The 12,127-nt window shown below is 36.3% G+C and overlaps 1 long non-coding RNA gene across 1 annotated transcript in view; it reads left to right on the forward strand.

Annotated features, from left to right (window-relative positions):
* LOC129060436 (uncharacterized) overlaps positions 1-11,784 on the forward strand; it is a 112,220-nt gene extending 100,436 nt beyond the window's left edge. Inside the window, exons 2-3 of the long non-coding RNA XR_010140893.1 lie at positions 6,103-8,818; positions 11,327-11,784. This is a non-coding gene — a long non-coding RNA (uncharacterized LOC129060436). The remainder of the gene's footprint in view (positions 1-6,102; positions 8,819-11,326) is intronic.
* Positions 11,785-12,127: the final 343 nt, after the last annotated feature.

A 12,127-nucleotide genomic window follows, 5' to 3' on the forward strand; every position in this document is an offset into this window, starting at 1 on the left:
ATGTGCAGTTGTGAGAGAGGAGATGGATTAATCTGTGTGATTATATAGTCTCCCTTTGTACTTTGGTTCTCATACCCCATGTGTGCATAGGATGATGAACTGGAGAAAAAAAATCTTGTATACACACTGCCTTAAAAAAACTGTTAAAGCTTCTGTAAAATACAAATATTACAAATTTTAAAATAAACATTAAAGCAATTTTTATTTTACCAAAACACAAATAGATAATTCTAATGACTTTATTCAACTTAATTTGTACCAAAAGAAACATTAAAATTGGGGCCATATGTTCATGGCATGGGATAATCAGTTAAGAATAAAGTAGTAGGAGGTTCTGATTTGTCACAACTTAATTATACGTTCTTGTAACTACAGAGATTCAGAATTTCCAGTCCTGCTTTTTTTGATATTTTTAAATTAACAACAACAGACCAAATTACTCAAACTTTTGGTTATATTAAATTCAAGCATGATCCTATAGAAACAGCATAAGGAGCATAGTTTTATACTGACATGGCTACCAGTTGCTAGTAGTAACAGTTATTACATTACACATATTCTTTTTTGTAATATGTTAAACACTCCATCTTTGATTTCTACCTAAATTTGCATACTAAATTAATAGTGAAAACTATATTTATAATTGTAAATGATTTAAATTCTCTGAAACTCAGTGTCTCATCTTCTAAAGTAGACATAGAAATACTTAGAAATTTATTTGAAAAATTAAATAAAATAATGTAAAACTACCTCTCACTTTGTGTCATATATAATAGAAGTGTCTTTGCTTTTTTCTTTTTTTAGTTACAGTGTGTCAGTAATATTTCATCTTCATTGTCTTTTTCTGATAATTTCACTGGGTCCAAATTCATATTCATTATAACAGTCTGGAATATCTTTGACCTTTATCATTCAGGCTATTTTATTTCTGTTTATTAGAGAGCTCTACAAACTATTATTCACAAATCATTATTTCTGACACCATTCTCTGAGGTGTGAGCATCTGCTAGCTGCTAACAGAGGGTGCAGCTGTTGTTCAGAGACCGTCTGTGTTGTGTTGCCAAGCAACTGCTGCAAACCAAATCCCGGGGCAGGTTGCTTGCCCGGGCGCACCTGCCTGCCGACCCAGCTATTTATTTAATTAAAAATCTGTTCCTGCACAACAGCTTGGACGGAAAGGCAACAGCAGCAATCGATTACAACTATATTAAATGACCTACCCATATTGTTTCATTGACTATTCATTGCAAACCAAAGGTGTCTCTGACCACCCTGACTTATTCTTAATGACTTTGCCAAAAGTGTGTAAGAGCAAAGAATAGATGGATTCTATTTGCATGTCAGAGAAACTGAAAGCAATCTGTCAGGAGCATTGTTTCATGTAATAAAGTGTGCCAAAAAAAATGTTTCAGCAACAAACAAGCTTCTAACAAGAGGACACTGCATTTTTTATGTACAACAGAGAAAAGAGTTTAAAATATGTATTTACTATTAATTGGGAATTTGAAATATCAGCGTTTTATAGTATAAGTTGCTTTCTTTTCCTTCTTTTAATTAAGAAAAACAGATTACCACGTCAGGTGCATCAGAGTTCACTCATGATATTACACTGGTTTTCTATTCCCATTCTGTTCTGCCCATTTTAAAAACTGACAGAGGCTCTTTTATGTCAACCAGATGATATTAGAAATAAAACTGTCAAGAATTAATACCAGTCACTGAAATTTCTTTTAAAAGCCAGGGGGAGACTATACAATGCTTATATACATGTCAACAGTGTTCTGTCCTTTGAAACTCATTTCAGCTTCTTTTCCCTCTTACAAACAACCAGATCTAATAACAATTTCAAGGAAAAAAAAATAAAAATTCTTGGTCGTGATTACATGACAGTTTTATTTTTAATATCTTGAGGTAAAGACTTTAAAGTCGGACTCCAATAACAGAAGTATTTCCATTTTTTATAACTATTAGATTTAATAAATGTTTGTTATATCACCAAGAACAGCACAAATTATTATTTAAAAGCCTAGAATTAATTTTGTTTGCATGATGTATCAAATTGCCCATACAAAAGTGTCTTGTTCGCAGAAATGGTACTAAATAAAATACAAACATGATACTAAGGGGAGCTCACATTTTAAAAATATAATAGAATGTTTTTTAACATTATGTATGCCTGTCTATGTGTATGATTTTAAACTGAGAATGTTTTAAAGTTAAAATTGGGTTAAAAAATTCTGCCAGAATATCAGTGTTCTTCCTGCTTTAATGCATTTTTTATTTCACTCACTTACACAACTCACAGGCTTCTGTTTTCAGAAAGAAAACATGCGGCGGGGCGCGGTGGCTCACGCCTATAATCCCAGCACTTTGGGAGGCCGAGGAGGGCGGATCACGAGGTCAGGAAATCGAGATCATCCTGGCTAACATGGTGAAACCCCGTCTCTACTAAAAATACAAAAAAATTATCCGGGCGTGGTGGCAAGCGCCTGTAGTCCCAGCTACTCGGGAGGCTGAGGCAGGAGAATGGCGTGAACCCAGGAGGCGGAGCTTGCAGTGAGCCGAGATGGCGCCACTGTACTCCAGGCTGGGTGACAGAGCAAGACTCCATTTCAAAAAAAGAAAAATAAAACATGCTGCTTGCCCATGCCATATTATATTAATATTTTCATTGTTGAGATAAATATATCTATTGATTATAGACAATGCTTAATCTTAATAGGTATCTCATCACGATAAGGCATTGAAATTTCACAATATCTACTTCAAATGAAAATTTCAAAGGAAGATTTGCTACAAACCTGCATGGTTTAATCTTCATTTATTTCTACAAATTGTTGTACTAGTCAGTGATCTATTTTTGTGGATGCTAACATCAACCAGTTATAAACAGTCCTCTATATTATGCCTAATTATAGTATTTCTTTCTTTTTTCTCTGCATTCCTTTTCCTTATAATGAAACAACACGTACTGTTCTCTTGGGATCTTTTGTATTTCTGTGGGATCATTGTCATATCACCTTTGTTGTTTCTGATTGTGCTTATTTGGATCTTTTCTCTTTTTCTTTTTTTCCTATTTTTTTTTTGAATCCATCTTGTTCATCCTTCCAAAAAACCAACTTTTGGTTTGATGATTCTTTGTATGGATTTTGGGGTCTCAATTTCATTCACTTATGCTCAGATTTCATTTATATCTTGTCTTTTTTTTTTTTTTTGAGATGGAGTCTCGCTCTGTTGCCCAGGCTGGAGTGCGGTGGCACAATCTCGGCTCACTGCAAGCTCTGCCTCCCGGGTTCACGCCATTCTCCTGCCTCAGCCTCCCGAGTAGCTGGGACCACAGGTGCCCACCACCACGACCCGCTAATTTTTTGTATTTTTAGTAGACAGGGTTTCACTGTGTTAACCAGGATGGTCTCGATCTCCTGACCTCGTGATCCGCCCATCTCTTCCTCCCAAAGTGCTGGGATTACAGGCATGAGCCACCGCGCCAGCCTCATTTATGTCTTTTCTATTGCAAATGTTGGGGTTAGTTCTTGTTTTTCTCCTTCCTCTAGGTGTTACAGTAGATTGTTAATTTGAAAACTTTCTAACTTCTTGAGCTAGGTGTTCAGTGCTATAAAATTTCCTCTTAATAGTACTTTTGTTGCCTGCCAGAGATTTTGGTACGTTGTGTCTCTGTTTTCTTTTCTCTCTTTTTTTTAACATTTATTTTAGGTTCCAGGGTACATGTGCAGGTTTGTTATATAGGTAAACTTGTGTCACGGAGTTTTGTTGTACAGATGATTTCATCACCTAAGTATTAAGCCTAATACCCATTAGTTATTTTTCCTGATCATCTCCCTTCTCTCACCTTCCAATAGTCCTTAGTGTCTGTTGTTCCCCTTTATGTGTCCATGTGTTCTCATCATTTAGCTCTCACTTACAAGTGAGAACATGTAATATTTGGTTTTCTGTTCCTGTGTTAGTATGCTAAGGATAATGGTCTCCAGTTCCATCCATGTTTTTGAAAAGGACATGATCTTGTTCTTTTTTGTGGCTGCATAGTATTCCATAGTGTCTGTGTACAACATTTTCTTTATCCAGTCTACCATTGATGGGCATTTAAGCTTATTCCATGTCTTTGCTATTGTGAATAGTGCTGCAATGAACATACATGTGCATGTATCTTTATGATGGAACAATGTATATTCCTTTGAGCATATAGCCAGTAATGGGATTGCTGGGTTGAATGGTAGTTCTGTTTTTAGATATTTGGGGAATCTCCACACTGTTTTCCACAATAATTGAGCTAATTTACACTCCAGCCAACAGTGTATAAGCATTCATTTTTCTCTGCAACACCTGTTTTTTGTTGTTGTTGTTGCTGTTTCTGTTTTCATTTATTTTAAAAAACTTCTTTATTTCTGCTTTTATTTCCTTGTTTACCCAAAAGTCATTCAGGAGCAAATTGTTTAATTTCCATGTAATTGTGGATTTTGAGAGATATTTTTGGTATTAATTTCTACTGCTTTTTCACTGTGGTCTGAGACTATGGTTGGTAAGATTTCAATTTTTTTTTTTTTTAGCTTATTTAGACTTGCTTTGTGGCCAAGCCTTAGTTGATCTCAGCGTATGTTCCAATGGCAGATGAGAAGAAATTACATTCTGTGGTTGACAGGTGGAATATTGTATAGATGTCTACTAGGTCCAATTGGTCAAGTGTCAAATTTAAGTCCAGAATTTTTGTCAGTTTTCTGCTTAGATGATCTGTCTAACACTATTAGTGGGGTGTTGAACTCTCCCCATATTATTGTGTGGCTGTCTAAGTCTTTTTATAGGTCTAGAAGAACTTGTTTTATGAATCTGGGTGCTCCAATGTTGAACGCATATGTATTTATGATAGTTAAGTCTTCTTGTTGAATTGAATCCTTTATTATTGTATAATATCCTTATTTGGACTTTTTCACTGTTGTTGGTTTAAAGTCTATTTTATCTGATTTAAGAATAGTGACCCCTGCTCATTTTTTATTTCCATTTTTGTGACAGATCTTTCTCCAACCCTTTATTTTGAGTCTACGGATGTTGTTACTTGTGAAATGGGTCTCTTGAAGACAATAGAAGGATAGGTCTTGTTGTTTTATCCAACTTGCTACTCTGTGTCTTTTGTTTTTTGGTTTTCTTTTTTGTTTTTTTGAAACAGGGTGTCAATGTCACCCAGGCTAAAGTGCAGTGGTACAATCATAGCTCACTGTAGTCTCAATCTCATGGGCAAAAGCAATCCTTCTGCTTCAGTCTTCCAAGTAGCTGTGATAACAGGTATGTGCCCCCATGCCTGGCTCTTTTTTAAACTTTTGGTACAGATGATGAGGATTCATTATTTTGCTCAGGCTGGTCTTGAACTCCTGAGCTCAAGTGATCCTCCCACCTCAGCCTCCCAAAGTGTTGAGTTTGCAGGCATGAGCCAACACAGCTAGCCTCTGTGTCTTTTGGAGCGGAGGTGGGGGCATTTATACCATTTATGTTCAAGATGAATATTGATATGTGAGGTTTTGATCCTATTGTCAAGTTACTAGAGGGTTGCTTTGCAGTTCCTATTGTGGGGTTGCTTTATGGAATCTGTGGGATATGTACTTATATGTGTTTTTGTGATAGCAGGTATCATTCTGTTATTTCCATGTTTAGAACTCCCTTAAGGATCTCTTATAAGGCTGGTCTAGTGGTAACAAATTCCCTTAGCACTTGCTTGTCTGGAAAAGTTTGCATTTCTCCTTCACTCATGAAGCTTAAATTGGCAGAATGTAAAATTTGTGGTTGGACTTTCCTTTCTTTAATAATGCTGAAAACAGGTCCAACCTCTCCTGGCTTGTAAGATTTCTACTGAGAAATCCACTGTTACCCTGATAGAGTTCTCTTTGTACATGATCTAACCTTTTTCCCATAGCTGCCTTTAAGATTTTTTTTTGTTATCATTGACCTTGGACAGTCTGGTGACTATATGTCATGGTGATATTCATTTTGTATAGTATCTTGCAGGTGTTCTCTGATTTCTTGTATCTGGATGTCTACTCCTGCAGCAAAATTAGGGAAATTTTCTTGAATGATTCTCTCAAATATGTTTTCCAGGTTGTTTACTTCTCTGCACAAAAACTAGAAAATCTAGAGGGAATGGAAAACTCCTGGGAACACACAACCTACAAAGATTAAAATAGGAAGAAATTGCAACCCAAAAGAGACCAATATCCAGTTCCAAACTTGAATCAGAAAAAAACAACCAACCAAAAAAAGGCCCTGGGCCAAATGGATTCACAGCCAAATTCTACTGGGCATACAAAGAAGAGCTAGTACCAATTATAATGAAGCTATTCCAAAAATTCTAGGAAGAAGGACTTCTCCCTAATTCATCCTATGAATCCAGCATCACCGTGATACTAAAACCTGGTAATGACACAAGGGAAAAAGAAAACGACATGCCAATATCTCTGATTAAAATAAACACAAAAATCCCCAACAAAATACTAGGAAACCAAATTCAGCAGCACATCAAAGAGTTGATTCATCATGAACAAATAGGCTTTATTCTTAGGACATAAGGTTGCTTCAACATATGCAAATCAATAAATGTGATTCACCACATAAACAGAGTTAAAAACAAAAACTATATGATTATCTCAATAGATATGGAAAAGTTTTTGAAAAAATATTATGTATCCTTTCATGATAGAAACCCTGAAGAAACTAGGCATCAAAGGAACATACCTCAACAAAATAAGAGCTATCTGTAAAAAGCCCACAGCCAACATTATACTGAACAGGCAAATGCTGAAAATATTCCATTTAAGAATAGGAACAAGGCCAGGTGCAGTGGCTCATGCCTGTAATCCCAGTACTTCGGGAGGCCGAGGGAGGTGGATCACAAGATCAGGAGATAGAGACCATCCTGGCTAACATGGTGAAACCCCCTCTCTACTAAAAAAAAAAAAAAAAAAAAAAAAAAAAAAAAAAAAAATTAGCCGGGCATGGCGGCGTGTGCCTGTAATCCCAGCTACTCAGGAGGCTGAGGCAGGAGGATGGCATGAACCCAGGAGGCACAGCTTACAGTGAGCCAAGATCGTGCCACTGCACTCCAGCCTGGGCGACAGAATGAGATCCTGTCTCAAAAAAAAAAAAAAAAAAAAAAGGAACAAGACAAGAATTCCCATTCTCACCACTCTTATTTATTCAACATAGTACTAAAAGTCTTAGCCAGAGAAATCAGGCAATAGAAAGAAATAAAAGGCATCTAAATAGGAAAAGAAGAAGTCAAATCTCTCTTCATGGACAATATGATTCTATACCTAGAAAACCCTAAAGATGCCACCAAATGGCTTGTAGAACTGATAGACAACTTCAGTAAAGTTTCAGGATACCAAATCAATGTGCAAAACTCAGTAGCATTTCTATACACCAATAACGTTCAAGATGAGAGCCACATCAAGAACACAATCTCATTTACAATAGCCACAATAAAATAATACAATAATATACCTAGGAAGACATCTAACTAAGGAAGTGAAAGATCTCTACAAGAACTATAAAACACTACTGAAAGAAATAATAGATGACACACAAAAAAATGGAAAAACATCCCATGCTATGGACTGGAAGAATCAGTAATGTTAAAATGGCCATACTGCCCAAAGGAATCTACAGATTCAGCACTATTCCTATCAAACTATCAATGTCATTTCTCACAGAATTAGAAAGAGACTATTCTAAAGTTCCTATGGAACCAAAGAAGAGCCTAAATAGTCAAAGCAATCCTAAGAAAGAAGAACAACACTAGAGGCATCACTTTGTTTGACTTCAAATTATACTATAAGGCTATGGTAACCAAAACAGCATGGTACAGGTACAAAAACAGACATATAGACCAATAAAACAGAATAGAGAACCCGGAAATAAAGCCACACACCTACAGTCATCTGATCTTTGATGAAGTGAACAAAAAAATCGATGGAGAAAGGACTCCCTATTCAATAAATGGGATCGCTGGCTAGCCACATGAGAGAGAATGAAACTGGACTCCAACCTTTCGCCATATGCAAAAATTAACTCAAGAGGAATTAAAGATTTAAACGTAAGACCTCAAAGTGTGAGAATCCTAGAAGAACACCTAGGAAACACCATACTGGACATCAGCTTTGGCAAAGAATTTTTGACTAGAAATTGACAAGTGAGGCCCCATTAAACTAAAGAGCTTCTGCAAAGCAAAAGAAACTATTAACAGAATACACAGACAAACTACAGAATGGAAGAAAATATTTGCAAACTATGCATCTGACAAAGGTTTAATATACAGAATCTACAAAGAATTTAAGCAACTCAACAAGCAAAAACCAAATAACCCCGTTTAAAAATGGGCAAAAGACATGAACAGATACTTCTCTAAAGAAAACATATAAGCAGCCAACAAACATGTGAAAAAATATTCAACATCACTAATTATCGAGAAATGAAAATCAAAGCTACAATGAGATACCATCCCACATCAGTCAGACTGGCTATTATTAAAAAGTCAAAAAACAGCAGATGCTGGTGAGGCTGCAGAGAAAAGCGAATGCTTATACTCTGTTGATGGAAACGTAAATGGGTGAAGCCCCTTTGGAGATTTCTTGAAGAGCTTACATTAGAACTACCATTCAACCCAGCAATCTCTTACTGGTGACATACCCAAAGGAAAATAAATTGTTCTACCAAAAAGACACATGGACTCATATGTTCATTGTAGCACTATTCACAATAGTAAAGGCATGGAATCAACTTAGGTGTACAGCAACTGTGATTGGACAAAGAAAATGAGGTACGTATACACCATGGAATGCTATGCAGTCATAAGAAAATAAAATCACGTCCTTTGCAGCAACATCAGTGCAGCTGGAGGCCGTTATCCTAAGCAAATTACTGCAGGAACAGAAAGCCAAATACTACCTGTTCTCACTTATAAGTGGGAGCTCAATATTGGGTACACATGGACATAAAGATGGCAACAGTAGACACTGGGGACTACTAGAAGGAGGAAGCAGGGAGGGGGCCAAGGGTTGCAAAACTACCTATTGGGTACTATGATCAGTATCTAGGTGACAGGATCAATTGTTCCCCAAACCTCAGCATCATACAGTATACCCATGTAACAAACTGGCACGTGTATCCCTGAATCTAAAATACAAGTTGGAATTATTTAAAAACAAACACACACATACCATGAATCTTCTATTGAATGTAATTTGGGGCCCAGAAGTAATTTTAAATCTATAGCAGTTACATTTTCCTTTAATCCAGATTGGTGATTCTTAATCGTACAAAGAAATAATATTTGATCAGATTTTTTTTCCTTTTTAACATGAACAGACCAGTGATAGAACTGTAATATTCATGTAAAATTTTTGTTCTCATGTCATTTCCAAGCTTTAATATCTTTTTTCTGCTTCAGTATGCCTATTTCAGAACCAACTTATTGTTCAAAGCCCAACTAAATATTATCTCATTTGTCAAATCATAACTTCTCTTGTATGTTGTGATTGTCCCCCTCCATCTAGTATTTAATGTTTATATTCATATATCTTGATTCCTTGAAAGTATTGATTAATTATTGATTAAAAATTATACCACAGAGTCATACGTTCAACCAGGATAACTATAAGCCAGGATTGTGTTGAAAATAAAATGGTAGATTTCTTTGTAACATCAAATATTTTAAAACTATAACAGGAATTATTTGTTAATTTGGGATAGGGAGAGAAAAAATATTAATAGTAGAAATTACAAAAAATAAGGAGGTCACATTTTGTGTCTGGAAGTATTACTGTGCTACTAATTATATTTCTAAAATCTATATGTCTTCTGGACAAATTATCCTGGGTGATTTAGAAGTCCTTAAAACTTAACAAACCTGAATGTGAAATCTGTCTCCAAACCTACTCCTCTATGGTCAGCCTCAAGTTTAGCACCCTACACCTAGATACTTATTCCAGAATATCTGGAAATTATTTGTATCACTTTTATTTTATCCTACAGATTGTATTTATGTATATAAAAAAGTTACTGCCCCTCATTAACACCTGCTGTCCATCTTTATTATCAAATAATTATAATTGCCTCCTAGCAGTCTCCCTGTTTACAGTCTTGACCATCTCCACTGACTGTACTGTTGCTAGACAGATGTCTCTAAAACACACACCTGGTCAAGTTACTTGCCTGCCTGCACTTCAATGGCTTTTTTTTTTTTTTTTTAAGCGGAGTTTCACTCTTATTGCCCAGACTGGAGTGCAACGGCAGGATCTCAGCTCACCACAACCTCCGCCTCCTGGGTTCAAGTGATTCTCCTGCCTCAGCATCCCGATTAGCTGGGATTACAGACATGCACCACCACGCTCAGCTAGTTTTGTATTTGTAGTAGAGACTGGGTTTCTCCATGTTGGTCAGGCTGGTCTCAAACTCCCGACCTCAGGTGATCCGCCCACCTCGACCTCCCAAAGTGCTGTGATTACAGGCATGAGCCACCGTGCCCAGGCTTCCAATGGCTTCTTATTCCCTACATATGAAGTGGAAAGGGCTTATCATGTAAAGGATTAATATTTTATAAGAATGTGGAATTTACTTTCTTATCTCCTACTTCCACCTCCCACATTCTGGAGCCTGACATACACAAACACTAATATAAAAGGCAGCCTTGTGTAAGACCTTGGCTAGCTATGGGCAACCTTTTCACATAATTTACAAAACATATATTAACAGGAGATTAATCTTCCCAGTGTGAATAGTATGATTTTATTTTTTTATATGTCATCTAGGTCCTTAACAACCATAGAGGTTTCTGTTCCTTCAGACCTCATCCTGAGGAACCAAAACCCCATGGGCATCACTCCCTTGTCATTCTTCCCAGGGAACTGAATCAAGTAGTGATTTATTGCCAACCCAGGCTGAAGGCAGAGTATTAGATTTATAGGGTGAGGAAGAGGCAAGAAAGAAAGCGGTTGGAGTATGGAACTCTCTGCCTTTTGCAGATTCTCTTTCCAGCAGGGATCAGTTTGATATCATAGCAAAAGCTGCTCTCAAATCTCCAACATTTTGGATTCAATAAGGTTTGAATTACATTTTTTGCACCTAAAGTTAAAAAGGAAAATAATTTTTTTAAACCCCTGATTTTTGCATTCTTCAGTATTTTTATTATGTGCTTATTGAGTTAACAATAAGATGTTTTCTTTATAAAGTGTGCCAGCTATTTCTTACACAGTAGGGTTGTAGTGTCAGAGAGATATATAATGATGGAGTGTGCTTGTAAGTATATATCATAATCTCTTTTCTACAGCTAAATTCTGTGATAGACTGCAGGGTCAAAGACTTACAACACCTGATCGCCACTCTCAAGGAATTCACAGCCTGAGAGATGTTATTTTAGAAAACAAACAATTACAATGCCCTGTGATAATTGTTATGGTGGAGACTGGAGGTACACAGAAGGCTGATGTTTGATCTGAGACTTCAGTGAAAGGATGTGCAGGAGTTTTTCTGATGGAAGAAAATGTTAAGGCCATTTCTACCAATGGAAGTTGAGTTCAAGAAGACATGGAGGTGTTAAATAATGTGGTTTATGAGAAGCGAGTAGGAGGCATTATCTATGGCACTGAGTGTGAGAATATAGGCTTGAGATCACGTAGAGATTGGACTCCTTGCTTCTGTTACCTATGGTGACTCTGAAAACTTCACTTTTTCTTTCTACGCTTCTGTTTTCTCTGCAGCAAAATAAAGATTAAATAATAATATCTCTTTCATGGAGTTGTGTGAATTTTCTTATTATGTATGTAAAGTTCTTAGCACAGTACCTAGCAGCGTTTATCAACGTACCATTTACTAAATAATAATAGTAGTTCAGTATCATTGAATGACAGGAAATATAGAAATAAGTGATGGAATATGTCTGAATTTTACATGGCTAGATCAAAAGTGGCCCTATGCTGTGCCTAAAAGTAACTACTGGGTTCTTAAATCATACTAAAATATTTTTGTACTTTTGTCTTACAATGGAATATCATGGATTTTGAGAATTTCCCCTGATATCTAAAAGAAACAAATACCTGAAAGAAAATAAGCCTCAAAGAAAAACCTGAAA

The sequence above is a fragment of the Pongo abelii genome, chromosome 6 (genome assembly GCF_028885655.2).
Source record: "Pongo abelii isolate AG06213 chromosome 6, NHGRI_mPonAbe1-v2.0_pri, whole genome shotgun sequence".
Taxonomy (NCBI): Eukaryota; Metazoa; Chordata; class Mammalia; order Primates; family Hominidae; genus Pongo; species Pongo abelii.